At 42.1% G+C, this 14460-nt stretch overlaps 1 protein-coding gene across 2 annotated transcripts in view; it reads left to right on the forward strand.

The window, feature by feature from the left end:
• The first annotated feature begins 368 nt into the window (after window positions 1-368).
• SLC8A1 (solute carrier family 8 member A1) overlaps window positions 369-14460 on the forward strand; it is a 333579-nt gene continuing 319487 nt past the window's right edge. For both annotated transcript variants that reach the window (XM_066595820.1, XM_066595821.1), the window contains exon 1: window positions 369-584. The gene's annotated coding sequence lies outside the window, so the exon portion shown is untranslated. The remainder of the gene's footprint in view (window positions 585-14460) is intronic.

Genomic DNA, 14460 nt, shown 5'->3' on the forward strand with positions numbered 1-14460 from the left:
AATGCCTCAAAGCCGCTGCGCCCACAGATGTGAGACCCTACATGTGGCGTCCTCTATGACCATCCTCAGGGCTCCTTGAAGTGGGAATGTTCTGCGCACACAGATGCAGAATGACTTCTTGCTGACATTAGAAGAAGGAGACTGTTAAGTTTTCTTCTTCAAACTGCAGAAATGTGAGGGGAAGTGGAAGTTGGAGTAATGGTGTAAGTGTGATCAATGGGGTGGGAGTGTCTGGATGGTGATAAGAGGGCTGGCTCACAGCCATCATGCACTGCAAAGCCTGAGTCCCTCACTCACAAAGCAGAGGAAATCGGAAAATATTCCCAAGCAGCAGCAGCAGTCAGCAGTAGTCAGCCGGGGGGGAGCAGAGAGACAGCATCCCGGGGGTCCAGGATAGGATGGGGGCAGCAGAGTGCGGGCTGTCTCCTTGTCTGTAGGTACAGGCTCTGCATGGCATTCTCTGCCAGGATTCGCTCTCTTTCCCCTCTGCTCAAGGCGGCTTCTTCCTGATCTGGACCTATAAAGGTGGATGTGAGGGAGGCTTCTGCTGGCACAGCTGGCACACACCCTGGACTGCACACAAGGTATGCCATCCTTTCTGGACGTGTAGTAGTGGAGATCGTCCTCCCTGCCAGTCATCGTGACGACTCTGCAGATTAGGAGCTTAATACGATTACTGCATTAATAAAAGGGGCATCGGCTGTGCCCTTCATCGTGCCTGCTGCTGGACCTGGCACTACACTCATGCCCTTGCCCGGCACAGGAGGTGTGTGGCTCATTGATATATCAGCACCGCACGTTGCTGCAGCATTGGGATCCCCCGAACTTTCCGGCAATGCACATTGTAGTAGTGAGAGCCTTCTCCGGAGCTGGCTGCATAGCATGTAGTGGTAGAGGCTCCTTAGAGAATGTGTGTGCCTATATATATACAGAATGCTCCATGCACTGTCTGTTATGTTCTACCGTACATTATTTACATACTATGCTATATACTTAGATGATTTGTGTATCATATATATATATATATATATATATATATATATATATATATATATATATATATATATATATATATATATATATATATTACAGAGTCCAGTGCAGAAATGAATGCTCCATCCTTCCAGTCATCCATATTTGCATACTACATTATATATAGAGAGTCCTATTACATTATATATTTATATTTTTGTATATTTTTATCCATTATAATTATTTATTTATATATATTATAGTGTCCAGTGCAGAAGTGAATGCTCCATCCTCCTGGTCATCCATATTTGCATATTATATTATACATTTATATTAGTGTATATTTATTATTTGTACATAATATTGTGTCCTGTGCAGAGGTGAATGTTCCATCTACCTGTTCATCCATTACCTAATGTAATGTCTACATTTCTCCCTATTGCCTATGAATCCATGATGTATTGTCTCATCCTGCATTATACAGAGAAAGACTGTGACCCATTCATATATATATACTGCCATGCCACTCTGTTCTGCATGATATAGAGGCGCCCAGCACATGCACCATTCACCATTCCAGCACTGCCCATCTGTGGTAGTAGATGGTGAGCACCTCATTTCCTCATTTATTACCAGTTACTATTGTTGCCTTTGTTGTGCATCTTTTCTTATTTCCTAGCTTTTTTTTCCTGCATCTGTATTCTTATTATTCCCAGTATACCAGGCTGCAAGCTCAGTTCCCCCAGCTAGAGAGTAACTGGTAGTAGTCCCATGCTATGCTACTATATGCATGGGATGAAATGGTTAACCCCTCTGGTGCCAGTTGCCCGCAGTGCGTTGCTGGTTGTCCCCACCCCCAGCAATGGAAGGGTTAGGTCTTCCCTCCTGCAATAGGTTGTGCGAGTAGCAGAGATGGATTTGTAGCTTTGGTGCCTCAGTAGGAGGAGGTGAGGAGTGTGTGCTCCCTGGAGGGATAATGTGCATGTCTGCTGTGGCTGGAGGTGGGTTATTCTGACTGGAGACATGTGTCCCTGATTCCTCTTTCCCTTCCTCCCTCCTTCCTTCTCATGGATGAGTTGGTCATTCATAGGCATGCTGTCTGGTAGGTTATGTGACAGGACTGCAGGAGACAAGCGGCATGCTATAGGATGAGCCTCCATGCTGCAGCCTGCATGTATATGGACAATGAGGACTCTGGAGCCTCTTAAGGTCTTGTCACTTCCTCAGATGAATGGCTGATGATAGAGTTCACACTGCGGATTCCTCATTTCTGCCAGGTCTTGTGCTCTCTTGTTTTCATTATTACACTTTTATGTCTTCTTATTACTATAACTCTTAACCTGTTGCCTGCCAGGGAGAACTGCAGTACTTACCAATGTGCGGCAGAGGGTATAGAATAGGCTCCATTTTCATGTAGCAGCTTATAATGTATATTTGTTCATAGACACCAGATTATATTATAATGAGAAGGGTAATTCAGGTTAAATGGGGTTAAATCTGGGTTCAAACGGTCATCTATGAAGAAGGCACACTACAGAAGATGCTTTATACATAGATATACCGTAGTAGCTGGCACTATATTATGATGAATGACATTCAGCATAATGGGCAAACACAACTAGAAATGGGTGCAGAAATGCATATATCACACTAAAGTATTCATATAGATGTGTGCGTTTATGGGTATTATTGGCCACCTACAGCAGACGTGTCTGGATGGGGCTGTCCTGGTCAGACTTTACAGTAATATGTATTCCTAGGTCTGTCTGTTCCTCTGCAGATTCCCCACTACACTGACTACATCCCACATCAGGACTCTGCCTCATTTCCTGATTTCCCAGTAACCGAGGTGGAATTCATTCATTTCTGCATGTGTCAAACAACAGATTTCTCAATCCCCTGGCACAGCTGTTGCTTGCTTCTCTTCTGCTGCCTGTCTGTTACATGCCACTAATATATACACTACCTTCTCTATATGATAGCATTTCACAATGACTAGAATTTCCCCCATGTATGCCAAGGACTATGTCATGTACTGTAGTAATGCAAGGCTGATCTTTGTTTACTTGGAAGTCAGTAGTTGTACTATAATTGGTCACAGTATTATACGGTAATGTACTTGAGCAATGCAGTTCTTGTCTGGCACATTGCAAGGTAATCTTTTCAATGCAGAAAACCACAAGTGACATGTCTTAGCACACGTGGAGAATCCTTGACCGAGCCCTGTTACACTGCAGATTTGCACAATATGGATACATCTTTCTATCTATGTATCCATCTATGTATTTATCAATATCTAATTGTGTTGTTTTTTAAATAATATATTTGGATACATTGTTTAAACATAGATGATATATGTCCTTGTAGCATGAAAGGCAGCTGTTTGTGTGCTAGTGGATAGGCATTGCAAAACTACATGTGCCATTGAATACAACCTATAGTGGGTACAATTAGCCAATGCTGGTGATGGTAAATAAATTGCCATTTTACCGATTTATATTAGTCTATCTATCTATCTATCTATCTATCTATCTATCTATCTATCTATCTATCTATCTATCTATCTATCTATCGTATAGATCACATCTGTCTGTACAACAAATGCCTATAAGCATATAGAACATGACAGCGGAGGCGAGTGTGCAATGCTGGATCAGCAGAAGATTCTGTCCAGCAGCCGTATAGCATGCACAATGCATACATGCCATTTAAATACTATGCATAGTAAGATTCTGAATCATCACCGCTGACCCAAAAAGACAACAAGTGCACAAATGCTACATTATATCTATGTAAAACTGATTGCTGTGTTCGCTGGAGGACGGGAAAATAGGAAATGACCTTGTCTCTTTGGGTTTGCAAAAGACAGAAAAAACAGGGTTTGGCATATGGGAGGTCTGAGCTCACAATATTGTTTCTGCTTTAAAAGGAGAAGTGAAATGAGTGCAGGAGCTGAAATGCAGCGTCTACACGGGATCTGTCTTGTAACACCTGTCATTGTCATGTGGAGAGATGTTGATATTTGTTTTTTAATGGCAAGGTTAGAGAAATTCCAGATCCTCAGAATATTGGAAGAACTGGGATGAAGGCTAAAGGTTCTATCAAGATGGCATCTTGTTCTTGTGATCTAACCTATTCCTAGAAGTGACCGGGCTGAGACCGGATAGTCTGTAATTGGTTTCCATTGTGGTATATTAATGATTCATACGTGAATGAAACATACAGTTCTACATAGAGATTACAAGCACAATGCACACTAGTATTATCTAGAGATTGCATGTATTCTTGCAGCTTGAATGGCACCATGGACCAAATATATGCCAGGAAGAGCGTAGCTATGTTTGCCTGAACCAGGCACTGAGCCCTGAGAATGCACCCAACTCTATACATGGAAGAAGCCATAGTAGATCCAGTCTTTTCAGATTTGATCAGATGTTTCTTTTGCCACCACTGTGGACACATTTGTTTTGTCCTTTATGGTTAGTGGTCCTTAAGTCATACTCCGCTGGGCTATGTCTGGTGCAGGCCTTGAGGGGGCAGTGCATGACACAGGGAGGTTCTCTTTGTGGTTTTTGGAAGCCCCGTCATGAGACACGAGAAAGTCAAGGCTCGTTCACATCAGGCCAAACAGAGCTGTCATATGATGGAATGGAATGACGTCGAACAAAACCTATTGTTTTTAATGGGATCCATTTGGTTCCCGTCCGTACGAAAGTTTACCAAATTTGACAGGATGTAATAGTGCTATATGCAGTGTTATTTCATCCTGCTCTTTAGCAGAAATCAGCGATGGAGGTTCTAATGCTGATGTGAGTGAGTCCTTATTCAGACCTTCTCTTATACATCAGCTAATGCAGAAGTGTTGTGTGTGGCACTAATCTAATTCAAGCATCTACCTGTATCCGTTTAGTCCGGACAGACTGTTGGACACTTTATGTATCAGCCCTCTCCACGCAGTTTTGTTTTGTACGGTTTCTTTCAGTTCCATCATTTGCATGTTGGTGTTGTCTCTCACATATCAAGTTAGTGCGTTCTTTGGCTTCCAGGTCTTCTTTTGCCGTTGACCACTCCAGCATTATCGATGCTTCTAGTGAATTAGCTCGCATTATGTGGCTGAAGTATGAGGGTCTCTGTTTCGTAATTTTGCCCTCCAATGGTTTGATCTGGTCCAGAGCTGTTTTGTTCGTGATCTTTGTGGTCCAGGACTTCATAGGAGTTTCCCCCAGCACCAAACTTCGAAGACATCGATCTCCTTTCGGTCCGTTATCTTCAGTGTCCGACTTTCGCAGCTGTAAATTGTGATTGGGAAGATGATTGTGTTGACTATCCGGCATTTCATTGAAATGCTTATGTCTTTGTTTTCCCACATCTTATCCATACTTGAGCTAGCGTGATTCGTCTTTTTTTTGGGAGGGTTCTGATTCTCCATTGAGGTCGATTTTTGATCCAAAGAAGATGAAGTCTTGAACTGCTTTGATTTCTTCATTGTTAATTCCTGAATACCTGTATGTAAAATGTACATGAGCAATATGATTGGTTCAATCTGATTGGTTGCAGTGGACAATACTACTTTTTTTGTGCTACTATGTATTTTACTTTAAGGGTGCTTCCATTACATATCCCAAGCTGCACCCTAATCCTCTGCTATGAATTCACCAAAAAAAACCACAAGTCTCAATACTGATTTTGATATGGAACTACTGGCTAAATTAGGCCATTTTCAGTTCAATGTGGAGTTTACAGCGACGTGCGGTGTGTCCTGTGGGCTAATTCCCTGGATGGTCCCTAAGATCCTCAGTCTTGATAAACTGATCCATCATTACTACTGGGAATTACTGCTTCTTGCACAATTCTCAACATGCTACAAATATGTCTGACCTCTACTGGCCAACATCTAGAACTCTCTTTGTAGATGGCATCTTGCCACCATGCCAGTAATTACTCTACAAAGCCCTGAAATGAATGACTCTTACAGGCAGTAAACACAGGGGGGCTGCTACTATCAAAAAGACCCCAAAATAATTGAGATTGGGAAACCTTTATTAAGATGGTTCTTTATGAACAAGGGGCACTAACAGCCACTTTGCTTTAACCAGTTGTGAAGGTAGCAGACTGAATCTTTGCCCCAGGTGGAGGAAATCCTCGGCAAGCAGACAGCTAAATTTGCCATATATCTGTTTATCTCTGTGATTCAGCTCTGCTACACGGACAAGCACAGTTCTGCTACATTTGCTTTTGCCCTGCAGCTTTTTGGTTTGTTCTAGCCATTTATGAGTTATACAGTCAGTTCTTGGAAAAGCTGCAATTGAAAGTGTATGCAGAAGATGGGGAGGGCGACTTGGGATGAATTTTAGTTTGGCATAGTGTATAAAGTGAAATGAGACAAACATAAGATGTGTTCTGTATTTCTTTTGTGCCCCTCAGGATGCAAGATTAGTTGCTGTGCAACAAGCGCAGTGTATTTTATGTGTCATACTCCTGACTCCTTGGATGTTAAAAACAGGCATTCTTGTAATAAATTACGTCTCAGAGAACGAGCGCCGGGACTCCCTTCTTATATGAGCACAGTAGGGTGTATTACCCATAATCTACAACATGTGTTCGTCTTCTTATCATTTCTATTTATTTCGGCATGCCAACGTTGCAGGATTTTCAAATTGCCAAATTTGGTATCCTCACACTTATACTGTATGGCCACTTTATTAGAGACTCCTCTAGTAGAGCGTTCAATTTCCTTTGGTCTTCAGAACTGTCGCAATCCGTCGTGGCATCCATCCAAAGGTATCAGAGGACACAGGGTGTGCCAAGGAAATACTCTCTACACTGTTAGGTTGCATTCACACGGGTGAGAAAATTGTGCAAGTTTTGTGGCTTGGTACTGCAGGCTGAGTCCCACTGAAGTGAATAGTTCTTAGCCTGCAATACCGACCCTGACCACTGCACAATTGGACAGAGTTGTATGCTTCCTGCAGCAAGACAACTGGAAGTGGGACAACCTCTTTAGTGCTATAATTTACAGAATCTCAAAGATGCTTACCACACAGGGTACAGAGCTTGCAGCTGATTCATACCCGCATGGAAAGTGAACTGTTGTGAATCTCATGTAACCTAAGGTTGTATTTTTCCAGTGCACTTTGCTACCAAAAGTAATTGGACACACAAAAATCAAAAGGAGTATTTATTTCCATATGTTAATACTTAATGGGGCTCCTTTGGCCCTAATGACATTGTATGCTCTCTGTGGCATACTTTTTCATAACATTTGATAGACTTCAGCTGGTATTTTTCCCTCTATTCATCCTGCAAACTTCTCTCAAAGAAGATGCATCGGCCCATCAACAGTGGTGCAAGGAGCATCGTCATTGGACAGGTGAGCAAGGGAAGAACACGCTATTGGGTGATTAATCATGCTACTCCATCTTCACATCAGGTGGACATACCTGGGTGTGGAGGACACCTAGCAAAACGCCTTTTGTCTGAGTCTGTTGTACCAACAGATTAGTATGGCAGAGGTTCCGTTATGGTCTGGGGATGTTTTACGTGGCATGGTGTCAGTCCATTGGTTGTAGTGACAAGAACCATGACCATGAAGGTGTACCTTGACATTCTAGACAACAGCGTCCTGCTGGCAGTGTGACAATACTCTGGGAATGGTCAGCCATACTTCAAGAAGACAGCGCACCTTGTCACAAATGCAACTCTGTTTTACTACGTGGGTTTGAGGATATGACTGGCTGCACAGAGTTAGGGCCTGAACCGTACTGAACATCTTTGATATGAACTGGAACTGGAGTCAGGAAATATGAACAGTATCCATCTTCTTTGAGAAAACTTGCCAGATGTTTGCAGGATGAATGGAGGGAAATACTATCTGAAGTGTAACAGATGTTAGTAGAAAGTCTGGTAATGCTTAGTGGGGCCAAAAGAGACCCTACTAAGCATTACCGTATGGAAATAAATACTACTTTTGATTCTTGCTCAGGTGTCTCATTACTTTTGGTAGGATAGTATATGCAGTAGTTCAGGTTGTCTTGCGACCTAAAGACTACATGATTGGTTGAACTCCATTTCCTTATATGTGGCCTATATGTTACAGAACATTTAATCTGCTGTAACAGTACATTACTGATATACAGGCATTAAGTATCAGATTTTGCAGAAGACTGCAAAAGAAGAAACAACTTGAGGAGCAAAACTTATAAGACAAAGGGGAAAAAAAACAAGGATTAGTGACGGAGCTGCTGACAGCGACCAATCAGATTCCAGATCTCATTTTATAGCGGTCAATGGGAAAAGAAAGCATCTACCCCACTTCTCTCTTGCCTTAGTTTTTATAAAACGCCCCTACTATAAAGGAGTTTTAACATCAATTTTCCTATTCCGGATTGTGATAGAAAAACATCTGCAGGTTGCCAAGTATTTTGCTTGATTGCAACTTTTTAGTATAGAAGGATGTTAAATATTTAACACACGGATGGCACAGCGTGTATATATATGGCAGTACAGCAGCATTTCAGAGCTGACAAACAGAATTCAGGTTACTTGTGATTCCCTTTTTTGGATTTTAAACCTCAGAGCGAACAGAATTTGGTCAGACCCCAAAAATTTTTTCGGTTCCTGTATATTTCATGCAGCTTTTTTAACCCTTTCCCTTTCCAAAGTATGAATGTCACCATGGAAAGCTCCAAACACGTTATTACAGAACTGTAATTCAGCCTCTGTCAGTAAGATTTATGTATTAGGGCTTGTTACATTGCATGCAGTAAATTCATCGCCCATCCCTGACCTGCCCAAACGACACCCAATTCATTAAGACCACTTGCAATGCCATCATTTTTCTGTATCACAACCTTACGATGAGCTCATATTTTAGCATGTAGTACAGCTTTGCCGATCTGAATATGCCATAAACGGAGCATGGCCGTCCAATACAAATCTGAAGAAGGCATACGCCAATGTATCCTGTGGTTTTGCCAAGTTTCTTCTGTTACGCTTCCTTCACACTGAGTTTTTTTTTCATGGTGTTTCTTCAACCTTGTAAATATCATCTTGTATTTTATGTTTTTTTGGACACATCTATGTTTTCAGGCCTTTTTTTTACCTGTTGAGAAACCCAAAAGATAATGGCTAACAAAAACCCAAAAGATACCAAAATTGATGAAAAAGACCACAAAAAACTACATTGGTTATATTACCACTTTATAACATCTATATTGACCTTCAGCTAACATCTGGCCATAGCGTTTATGCAGAAAAAACATTGGGAAATACTAATCATCTGGATTTTTAATTTGTAGATGGTAGAAGCTCTGTGTTGCGTCAGATGTGAGTCAGGAAGGGTATTGTTTCTCCTTAGGGAGAGCATCTAGAAGATGTGAGGAGACTTATAAAGCCATGCATGCTCCTCTGGGAAATATGCAAATGCGAAGTTGGATCAATGTCTCTACAGCACCACCTAATGGAAGGCAGCATTCCTGCAAGTCAAAGTCCCTTCCTGACCACATCTATCGGCCTCTCACTAGCCAAGAGAGAAAACTACTGCCCACTGATGAGGGGCAGAAACCCAAAACAGCTGTCTATGTATGGTATTCTGCTTGGCTCACAATTTTCAGTCATTGTTATAAGGCTTGTCTAAAATGTCTGACATTGACTTTCAGGAATACTGCCTTCCAATAGGTGGCGCTGTAGAGGTATCGTTTCATCTTCCCATGTGTTTCAGATATTGACTTAGGAGTTATGAAGAGGCCCGTAATTTCGGGCTGTGTGCTGTCCGTGTATTCCACAAATAACACATTATTGCTTATGAGGCTATACATATGAGTGATTGTTCAAAATCTGATCAGATGTCTGAGTCAACACTTGTGCCGCACAAGGATCTCCCATTGTGCACGCTCACCGCTGGGTCCAAGGAGGCAGCCCTTCATTGCAGCAGACGACCCTTTGGCCCGGAGAGGAGGTCTGGCCTTCGGAAGATTACGGAGGAAGGCCTGGGAGGAGGGAAGCCTGGAGACTGTTGCTGCCTCCCCTCCCCTCTAGCTGTTGGGGATGATCTGCCTCCCCTTGCAATGAGATCCAGCTAGGAGGTTTTATGGATGAAAATAGGATGTTCAATACAGCACAGCACACGGATGAGACTCTTGGGGGCAACTCGCAATATGGGTATAGGAATCGGGGCTTATTCATTCTACTTTTAGAAACTGACCCACATGGGATGGGAGTAGCTGACAAGACAGGTTATTGGGAGGTTATAGCTGTTAGTCAAGTTTCGCAGTCTGGGGAAGAACTAAACTATAAAGTTCAGGTTTGGAACGTGTGGCTAATTTGCATAGGGCAATAAAATGTTTAAACAAGCGTCTTTCTATTTGCATTTTTATAGCTGTAAGGCTGCAATCACATATGTAGTTTTGTGTCAGATTTTTTTTTAGCCACCCCAAAGTGAATTCCATAGGAATGGGAAGTATAAAGGAAGAACTTCTACTTCTTCTTCCTGCTGGATCCACTTCTAGGTTTAGCTGCAAAATTGCACTAAAAGTGCATGTATGATTCCAGCCGGTATGCTCTTCCGGTATAACGGCATGGACAAGTAATATAGAATCCATAAGGAAGGGAAGCTGAACTCTCTCAAACATTTCAAAAGTTATTCCTAAAACTAAAAGTATCATCGTCTTCTTTCGTTTTCTTGAAAGGAACCTGACCCTAGACAGACCTTGTTAAATTAGGGCTCTTGTTAAATGCGCTAATAGTGTTAAACTAGTGCTTGCGCTTCAGCGATGATGAGGATAGCCAATCTCAAGCATTATCTCCCCTAGACTGGAATGGAAAGAGCAGCACCCATGCCGTCTCTTCATTCATTCACTCATTCTCTGCCAGGATGCTGTAATGCCCGTTCTCCCAGTAGATGAGGGGCAGGAGCTGGGATATCAGAGATTTATAACTCAGCCTGCTAGGATAACAAAATACCTTTAAATGGGTTGTCCTAATCGGGCGCCTGCTGACAGTGCTCCTACTCCGACCCCTGTCTAGCGGCCAGTACTTGTAATTGCAGGTGCAGCTGCACCAGAGCTGCACCTGGAGTTACACGTGCTGGCCACTACATAGGGGTCAGAGCAGCAGCTTCTGCTCTGACCCCAATGTATACCAGTACTGTCAGCAGCCCCAGGGCCCCGAGCAGTGAACCATGGACAATCAACAATTGTTGACCTCTGCTGAGGAAACTCCTTTTAACTAAGTATGATTATTTCTAGATCTTGAAAAACAGACAAACTTTATCCTCATATTTTATAGGTCATACCTGTTGACTCATCTGTTTCCACTATGTGACACATGGATTTTGGCATACAGCCACCCGGTGTAAAACTCATGACACAGCAAGATAGAAAATAGAATAGTTACGTAATGCAGAAAACATTAGTTTATAAGTTTATGACAAGGGGTGTATCATTAGTTCTGAACAAACAATTTATAGAACTGTTGAAAAACGTACTATTTTTAGCCTTTATCTGGCTATTTATAGCGGCTTGTATATGTTATTGTGTGGCATACATTTGTATTACTTCAAAAATAATGTATTCTGTATTCTTTTGAAAACTTGCACCTCTGATGGTCTTGAAATGGTACACAGGACAATGCTGATCCGGCTTTAGTAGATATGGTGTACAAAAGAATAATGTCCAGCAAAAAGTGAACCACATGGGTACTGCCACCCTGGGCTCCCCCTGGCGTTTTATAGCCACACTGCATGTGAATAATAGATAGTAAATGCAAGATATTAGTTGGATTTTGGCCAAGATACATGAGCCCACTAATCGCGTCAAGGTTCCTTGCCTGTAGTGAGTCCTTACACTAATATAAATACGTCACAAAGTGGGGACATATAAAAACATAAAAACAATCACAGAAAATGGCCATATATTTACTGACTAAGGAGGGCAGATAGCTGCATCCTCTGAACATACAGGTAGCAATCTACCAAATGAGGGAGCTAAATACATCTGTGAGGGGCACCAATGAGACAGCCACTCACACAGCCTCCTAATATACAGGAGGTTAGCTGCTTGGTGTATACTCCCACACAGAGTGGATACAAAGTGTCAGATCTTCTGATACATGTAGTGCACCATGCAGACCAGCAACCTATTAATGACGTGTGAGTGGCTGTCTCATCGGTGTCCCTCACAAGTGCAATTAGCTCCCTCATTTGGTAGCCTGCTACCTGCATGATGAGAGGATGCAGCTATCTGCCCTCCTTAGTCAGTAGGTATATGGCCATTTTCTGGGATTGTTTTCACTTTTTATATAACTTTCATCAAAGGTACATCAGTAATATTCATCTTATTGCTCACCAAGTCCATGCACATATATATTCATCTACAGGCCGAGGATCAGAGGCTTGAGATGTAATGTGGACCTCCCCGAGACGTCACTGCCGTGTTGATGTTTGTCCTGCTAGCTCTCAAGCCTCTGATCCTCGGCCTGTGCATAAATTCATATGTATGATGTTTGTGAATGTTCCTGATCTACCTTTGATGAAAGTTACATAAAAAGTGGATTATAAACTTTCACTTCTCGTTTGTTGCTCAGTTTCTGCATGCAGAAAACTAAAAAAGGGATTGGCCGTGTAAACAGGCAGTTTTCCTTATGAGTGACTGCCTTTTTACTGTGAGTGGAGGCAGGCGGGCAAGAACGATTCCCATGCAACTCTGTTCACTAGTGATGCTCGTTTTTCTATAAAAGCACTAGAATGATCATCGTTAGAATGACCTGTTGGGCTTCTCTTGCCCAACAGATCATCCCCCCGTTAAAGCACCCTAAGGCCGGTGTCATACGACTGGATTTAAATTGCGAGTTCCACGTTCGCTGTGTACATGGACAATCCGCAGTAAAACGCTGGCATTGTAAGGCATGTACTTTTGATTTTTCCTTCACATTCGTGGATACAAATTGCGTATTCTGTGAGCAGAAGAAAAATCGGAGCATGCTCTATTTTGTCACAGAATCCGCATGATTGGCCTCCACTGAAGTCAATGGAGGCGTACAACCCAAAGCCCATACACAAGCAATCATTCAGTCGTTCACAAACCAGATCAGGCATTTCCAGACCCCCCTGACAAAGCAACACTGGACTGAATGAACTATGATGAAAAAAACAAAGAAACATTTAAACAATTATCTGCACGTGTAAACAGACGTCATTTGAGAGCAAATGACTCGTTCGCTTTTACCCATGCTCTGCGTAAAAGGACCCGTAATAGTAGTTCATTCCTCATTAGTGCAGGGGTGATGTGTATTTACCTCTCACCTACTTCACATGTTGGTTTGTTAGGTCTGTCAGAGATAGAAGTGTGTAAAGTCAGTGTGTTTAAACTTGTTACCAATTCGTTCCTTATTAACAGTTGTTACTGTTTTCTGTCAACAATTCACAAGTATATAACAGTGCGAAGAGCCATTTTCGAACTGCAGTTATATAACAGTATCACTCATAATTGGTGGACGAAGGAGAAAATACACATTTATTGTTGTGCTTATTTAGGTCTATAATAACAAATGCTTATCCAGATCATGGATTAACAAAAACTAATCCAGATCATGTAAGTAAAAGCCATATTATATGATACGGCCTAACTTCACCCAGATGGGTTTGCAGTTAACCCCAATAGTAAGGTTATCTGTAGCCAGATCTGTATTCATAGGCTTTGACTAGTGGGATCAGCCATCAGATGCACAACCAATTGTTTGTTGGATTGGAAATTTGGACAAAAGCAGCACAAACATGTATAGGTATACATATAAGATCAGATAAACCAGGAAAAGAGAAAATAACCATTTTTAATAACAGTTCGTTGTACCATAAACTCCTGATTGTGATTTATTACGAGCATAGAAATGACAATCAGCGCTGTCCACTGTATGACATGACGTACGGTACTAGCGATTTGTCAATATGACTCTTTTAGTTGAGTCCTTGCTCTCCTACAGGTGAATATGCTGCTCCTAACTCCAAGTATGGTAACTCCTTGCTTAGAAAACACTTGGTGCAGTTGCTAATTATAGAGAGGCAAATAAATGGCAAAAACACTAGTGCCAGCTCCATGTAGAAAACCGGGTGCAATCAGGCCATAGGCACTCAATCTGTGCGCATCGCCTGTTTTTGGTCCCCAGTGTGCCTTGTCTTCTTTAGATTATATATAGCCCTCATTTCCTTATAGTTTCATGGGCAAACGTTGCTGCATGCAATGTTAGGGTGCTTTCACGTGTAGCAGAAATGCTGCTGCAAACTCTGAAGTATTTCTGTATCACAATCCATATCATTGGTGCTGATTTTGACTGGCATTCAGCGGCGGGTCTGGAGCTGATTTGAAACTGCAACACCGCTCCTCTCACCCCATACTGAGCCCTCATGGCAGCGCACATCCCTACTAAGTGTTGCCTCCAATGTGGTCATGCAGAAGTGGGTGAGAAGATCTGCATCATTTCTGCTACAATGCCACC

The sequence above is a fragment of the Eleutherodactylus coqui genome, chromosome 3, assembly GCF_035609145.1.
Source record: "Eleutherodactylus coqui strain aEleCoq1 chromosome 3, aEleCoq1.hap1, whole genome shotgun sequence".
NCBI classification, from domain to species: Eukaryota; Metazoa; Chordata; class Amphibia; order Anura; family Eleutherodactylidae; genus Eleutherodactylus; species Eleutherodactylus coqui.